Raw genomic sequence first — 7,321 nt, forward strand, 5'->3', positions numbered from 1 at the left:
TTTGTTTATACATGTGTATACATGTACCGTGTATATGGTATTGTTTGGTAAAAACTCGTGCTTTACTAGTGAAAGAAGAAAATTGATGAGAATTTTATTTAAGATATGTAATAAAAATATAATTAGCAAATTCCTTTAATGTTCTTTACCTAGTATCAAATGTATGCGAAATAAGGTTCACCCAAAATAAGAACACACTCATTAAAACTATTAATTCTATATAATCAACTGCTTCAACATAACTGGATTACCAAGTACTTTTAAGGTATGTTATCTTCTGCTTGAAAATTAGACATAATTCTCCAAAAAAGCTTGAAATATATATACACTAAAATGTTTACATACGATAGAAGACACTGCCTGCAGAACTACGGTTCACTTGATAGGTTAAATTTTAGAAGAAAATTGGTGGTTGCATAAGCCCCTGACATTTTTTTTTAATAAATGTATTAGGCGACCTTCAAAGGTAGCGGATACATGCCTGATTTCACAGACAGGCCAAGGACATTTTAAAAGATGGGTCTGTGAGTCAAACAATTTTGATCTGCACCACATAACCTCATGTGAAACACCAGGTTAGAGTTCTCTGGCCTTGATATGTTTCCAACAAAAGAAAAAAATTCGCAGGTGATTCAAAGATATATAATTATTATGACTTTGAACTCAGGCATTTGATATGTTGGCAAATAAAAGTAGCTATGGATATGGAAGAGAATCAGATTCATAGAGTTTCACACAAGTATAGTGTCATGATAGTTTCATAAGGTTTATAAATAGCAAAGTATAACATGTATAGATCTACGATTAAGAACTATCTGCATTCGTGAATATCAACTAACTCCTACTAAGCAGTTTTTCGTCACTTGACAACGTATACATGATATGTAAGACCATTCAAATGAATGATAGGCCTAGATATAGATAATAGACCTAAAATTCCTAATTTACATCTCAGTCATCTGCATATTTAAAAAAAAACAGGTGAATGCATGCATTTGGTAATTAAAGCTTACTGCATTACTGAGTGATCAAACAACAACGTTATTTATTAGCCTAATACTACAGAAAACATAAAGCCATACCTCAGACTCAAAAATGCGCCACCCCGTCAGAGATCAACGTACGAACTGCTTTATAGGTTGTCAGTGGATTACACAAGAGGTCACGGGTGGATGGCATTCGTATATACCTCGGCTAATTCCGCAGATTCTCGTTTCCACTCATTATTTGATGAGCCCGAGGAGTCACCGGAAACACTCGAGGTTTGACGACGCTTCATACACGTGTTTACATTTTTGTGCATGTGACTGAAAACAAGATTGAGTTTGGCGCGCTTTCCACTCATTGTGGAAAGTCATTGGCGCTTGGTTTGGTTTCACTTCAGGATTATGTATTTGCGTATTATGCGTTTTTCTATGTCTGTCTAAATACACTCAAAATCAAAAATCGTGAAATTAGCTTTTTATATTTCTGTATTTTTATAAAAAGGCACATACAGAATATATGAGTATATGACATCTTTAAAAATCATTTTTTTTTTTAAATGTGTACAATTTGTTCTAAAAATATCATTTGAAACCTACATTTAATAAACCTAGGATATTGTAATGTAATGTGAAAATTTCTGTGATAAAAAATATATAGGGCCAAAGTGTATAAAACTATTTAATATGTGTTTAATGTGTAATGTGAATTTAAATAAGTATGGCACTAAATATTATTTTCATGTATTCCTCGTATTTTTTTTTTTATTGTATGTTGTGACAATAAATAATTTCTCTTCCTATCTTCTTATTCTCTGTATATATCCTTGTATTTTTTTTTTTTTTTTTTTTTTTTTTTTTGGTGATAATACATAATTTTTCTTCCTATTCCCTGAAGATATAACAAAATGTTGAAAGCCACAGCAAGAGTTTTCTTCATTTGCAGAATTTTTTTGTACAATTTCTTTTCATAAGAATATCAACACGTCGGCTAAAAATTAATGCCCTTCAGTTTTCCAACAGCGAGTGCGTTAAAAGTATTTAAAACTGAAAGTTGATTTTGAAGAATTTCATCCTTTGAAAAGGAACTGTGAGAAAAAGATTTTGTGAATTACTGTATATCTAACTTCTAAAATAAACCTTATGTACCAGGACTATATATACTGCTACAAGCTGCTCCAGGCGTAGGTGGATCCACAGGCCTTTGGATCGCTTAAATTCGACTTTTAAAAAATGGGATGTATAATAAAGATATTTTTTTAACACTTATTTTTTTTTTTTGTAAAAGCGATCTAAAGGCCTGTGGGTGGATCCATACCATTTTTAGTAGTCTTTCAAATTCCTATATCTGTGTATCACTTAATTCTGGTTTACTGAAAGCGGAAGTACATGGAGACAATTGGTTCATTGTCTAATGCGATTCTTTGATATACTTCTTAAACTCTAATTTGTCAATTCTGACAGAATTTTGAGGTCTTTCCTTTCATATTTAGTCTAGCATATTCTCTCGAAGTTATTCAAAATAGAAGATTATTAATTTTTTTTTTCATAAGTAAAACTTTGATCGCCTATTGTGACACCACCCTAGCTCCAGGAACCATAATTTGAACAAAGCTGAATCTATACTACCTTAGGATGCTTCACATTGATATATAGGTCTAATTGTCATGGCTCTGCTGTTCTTGAGAAGATTTGTAAAGATCGTCTATTGTGGCTCCGTTCTAGCCTTTGGGGGGGGGGGGGGGGTCATGAGTTGAATAAAATTGAATCTTCACTATGTAATGAAAATTTCACATAAGTTTCATCTTTGCTGGCCCATTGGTTCTTGAGAAGATTTTTAAAAGTTGTCATTAATTTTTTCTATTTCTTAATTATTTTCCTCGAAAGGGGGCATAATCTGTCACCCACCAGAACGCAGGGTGGGGGTGGGGTTCACTTTTTTCTGAGTATAGTATTTTGCTATAGTAAATTTTCCTTTAGATGCAAATTGCCCCCCCCCCCCCCTCACATTTTTTTGTTGTTTTAAGGTCGAGCACAGACAAATTAAAGGACTTTGGCAGTAAATTAATTTTTTTTTCTTTTGCTTGTCAGATACTTTTGGGAAGTTGCCCCCCCCCCACTTTTGCTCATTTTATTTTTTTATTTTTTTATTTTTTTTTTTTGCTTGTTAGATTTTTTGGGAAGTTCCCCTCCCCCTCGCCCCCCCCCCCACTTTTGAAACCATTGCTACGGGACTACCCACGGATGCTTTGTATCAAGTTTGGTTGAAATTGGTTCAGTGGTTCTTGAGAAAAGGTCGAAAATTAGAAAAATTTACAGACGACACACGGCAGTTGGACACCCTTTCGATCAGAAAACCTCACTTGAGCCTTATCTCAAGTGATCCAAAAAGTAAAGAAGTACCATCAAGGACAACTGTTAGTTTTGAAAATAGAGAGATTCATGTTTATCCCAATTTGTTTACAGCATCATACCAAAAAGGTTGGAATTTTTTCAGAGGGATAAATTAATAAATTAATCTCATAAACTGGGACATTCTCATAAATTTTTGTAAAATTTAAATAAAAAGGTAATTATTCTCTGAAGAAATTAACGAATCATCTCCCCCAGGAAAAGTATGAGTGTTGATATTTATTTTGATTCTCCTTTTTTAACAGTCAGTACACAGATTCAATCTTGATATTAACTTTTGAAATGTATTAAACTCAAGAAATTTTAAGTTTAAATTCAATACAAAATGAGATAATTTGCAAGGTTTATGTCATTTTATATGGTAAAAGTCCTACTCAGAGGTAAGAGATGACTTTCTAACACAGATTTGCCACATCTGATAATACATAATTATGATATGATGACTTTTGCAATTTTGTTAAAGCTTTTTTTATTTATGATTAATTCCTTTTTAGTATTTAGTTTTAGTATTCAGACGTTGTTGGCATGTTTTGAGTATAAGGTTCGGTCTACTTTATTTGACCCCAAATGTTTTCATTTAGGTTTGAATCAGGAATGGTCCAATTCAACAGAATTGCAGAAACTATGATTTATCTGACAACTTTCTTGTGCTATTTGAGTTATGGCATTTTGCTTAATAACACGTACAAATCGATTTTTGAGAAATACTAAACAAACAGACATGGTACTTACATCTTTGCAATATCTTCTCATGGCAAAAGAGATTTCTCAAAGGCAATTAATTTTCTATACTAACGCGGCCGAAGAACAATGCCGATTGAAACTCAAACTGAAATATTTAGGATGAAATTTATGGTGGAAAAATACGAACTTTGGTGAAAGCACGACGTATAAAAATTGACAGATGGAAGACACTTCATCAGCGGGAATGGTACTCATTTCCAAAAAAATCTTACTTGATAGCAAACCTAGTGACATTAAGGCTAGTATCCATGCGAAAGTGGGAGCAACTAAATACTAGAAAAGAAAATATCAATCATTAATGTAGAAACAATACTAATTTTGCATAATTCACATCTTTTGTTTGCACCTTTTTAGAGTAGCAATGTATTTATTTCCAAAATATGCATGAAATATGAAGACAACGAACAGTAATCAAGCTCAAAAGTCCATTGGAACAATACAGATTTGGAGCAGAGCAAACACGAACCTCTAACAAACATCAGAGGTGGGATCAGGTGCCATTGAGGAGTAAGCATCTCCTGTCATTCAGTCATACTTGCCTTGTGCTCCTTGTCATGAACGGACAAAAACTCCACAGTCAATTCAGTGTGAAAATAATGGCCTAACAATTAGTATGAAAAACTTCAGTCAGCAAATGACTTGACGATAAATTGTACTTGCTAAAAAGATCATTAATGTGACTTTGAATTTTGATTCGAAATGTTGCTTTTAAACAGGACTGTTGATATTCTTGAAGAAAATACAGCTAAAACTACCCGGGTTTTTTTCTCCTATAAAATTCAATATGCCAACAAAGGAATTGACGCGGTTAATATAAGTAATATTTTTAATCACAAAAGGACCCAGTCTTGTATTCCACCATATTTCCAATTGAAGACTACACCCTGTATTTCCTATAAATATACATCGACTTTTGCTTCCAAACTTTTTAATTACAAGAAAACTTTACAGAGCCTTGATATTGAGCATCTGCATGAAACACTCATCCATCGTGTTTAATTTCTTCTTCGCCCTACAACTATAGTCCTGTTGGACACATAATTACTGGTAACGTAAATATAGTTAATAATGAGGACCTTAAATCACTTATTTTAAAAGGGCCAAAATTTAAGGAACCCCAATCTTTCACTGGAATCATAATTTTCTAAATATTATGAATTCTGTGGAAGATTACTCCCGGCGATGGACCAGACATGAAAAAGGAGACCTTGACACTTTGTCAGAATGGATAAATGTATAAGTTGCATGTATATGTTAAAATCTCGCATTAAGTGATTGAGGGGCAATATGAAAACCATCTATCCTTCTGTGTTCAATAATCCAGAAGTGAAAAAAGAATCAGACTATACGATCTGTATGTACTGGTCCCAGCTGACAAAGAAGGTAACAAAAAATGTCTTTTTTTTGTAAGGCATATTATTTTAATTGTATTTTAGAAGAACTGGGACTTAATTCTACAAGGGGCAATCCAAGTTATACCCATAGCTCCCTTTCTAAGAGGAACTTCTTCAAAATCATATGTCAGTTTTGAAAATTTTATATTCCCAACAACGAAAATGAATTTGAATTCCCATATATAACTTCATAAAAATCCTTCCAAGATACATAGCGGGTTCCAGTAAATGTTCTACCAAGCCTCTTTCTTTACGCCTCACTAAAATATTATCAGAAGTGAAGTGAAGGTGTAACAATATTCGAGAAGTGGTGTAAATAAGATATGTATACTTAAAAATTCCAAGGAACTTTTGGAAAATTTGAAATTAAAAAAAATTACCAAAATCAATAACATCAAAACTTACGATTTTTCAATTCTGTATACATCCATTCCCCACGATAAATTAAAGTCCAGACTTTTTAACTTCATTGACAACTGCTTTTTCAATAAAAATGGAACTCGTAAATTCACTTACCTTGTTATTGGTCATTTGCAAAATTGTTTTGTTAAAAAACATTCTGATGATACACACAAGTACTCTGAAGTTGATATTAAAAAGATGTTTGAGTTTCAGATTGACAATATCTATGTGGTTTTTGGAGACCAGGTCTTCCAAAAATCTGTTGGAATTCCAATGGGTACCAACTGCGCTCCGTTATTAGCAGACTTATTTTTGTATTCATATCAAGCAGAATTTATCAAAAATCTTATACATGAGAAAAAGAAATCTCTTGCTGTGGCCTTCAACTCGACATTTAGATTTATCGACGACGTATTATCAATTAACAATATTTATTTCCATTCATGTGGACACGATATCCCAATGAGCTTGAAATAAAAGATACCAAAGAGTCTGACACATCTGTTTCATATTTGGATATTTTTACTAGAAAAAGACGTTAATGGTAACCTAAAAACAAAGCTTTATGATAAACGTGATGACTTGAACTTTTCAATCGTCAACTTCCCTTGCTTGTGCAGCAATATACCCTTATCACCTGTATACGGGGTTTATATTTAATAATAATAATAATAATACTTTATTTAAATAGGGTAACCCGATTAGTGCAATGCACTAGTCTTCCTCGGAGCCCTCTAGACATATTAATAATAATACAATTACATGTATGAAAACATTGTACACTAATTAAATAATACAACATGATGGAAAAATACAAGTACAATTAAAAGTTTAGGACATGGAATTACGTTACTTAAACAGTGTTGCGGCAAGTTATAATAAATTTTTCCACATTTTTACGAAATGTGTTTACAGTTGGTGAAAAACGTATATACAAAGGTAATTTGTTCCATAAATGAACACCGGAATAATGAAAAGAATTTTTAAATTGATTTGTTCGATATTTCGGTAGACGAAGGTCATAGTTGGTTTCAGATCGTAAAACATAATTATTAGAAGAAATAAATTCAAAAGAGTCTCTTAAATAATCAGGTGCCATACCATGAAGTGTTTTGTACAGTAATACATATTTATGAAAATCAATCAACTCATATATGGTAAGCCATCCAAGTTTTTCAAATAATGGTAGTGAAGGGGCATCATAAGCCACATCTAATATAATCCGGGCTGCCCTTTTTTGCAATTTAAAAACTCTATCTTTGCCAGCACCTGGCGCATTACCCCCAAATAGTTAGACAATAATTTAAAGAAGGCAGAATGTAGGCATTATAGAATAGTTTTCTTGTGTGTAATGGGAGAAATTTTTTAATTCTGCGTAAGGTATAT

Source organism: Saccostrea echinata, unplaced genomic scaffold (assembly GCF_033153115.1).
Source record: "Saccostrea echinata isolate AGI-Se365-2 ecotype Australia unplaced genomic scaffold, CSIRO_AGI_Sech_v1 ptg000060l, whole genome shotgun sequence".
NCBI classification, from domain to species: domain Eukaryota; kingdom Metazoa; phylum Mollusca; class Bivalvia; order Ostreida; family Ostreidae; genus Saccostrea; species Saccostrea echinata.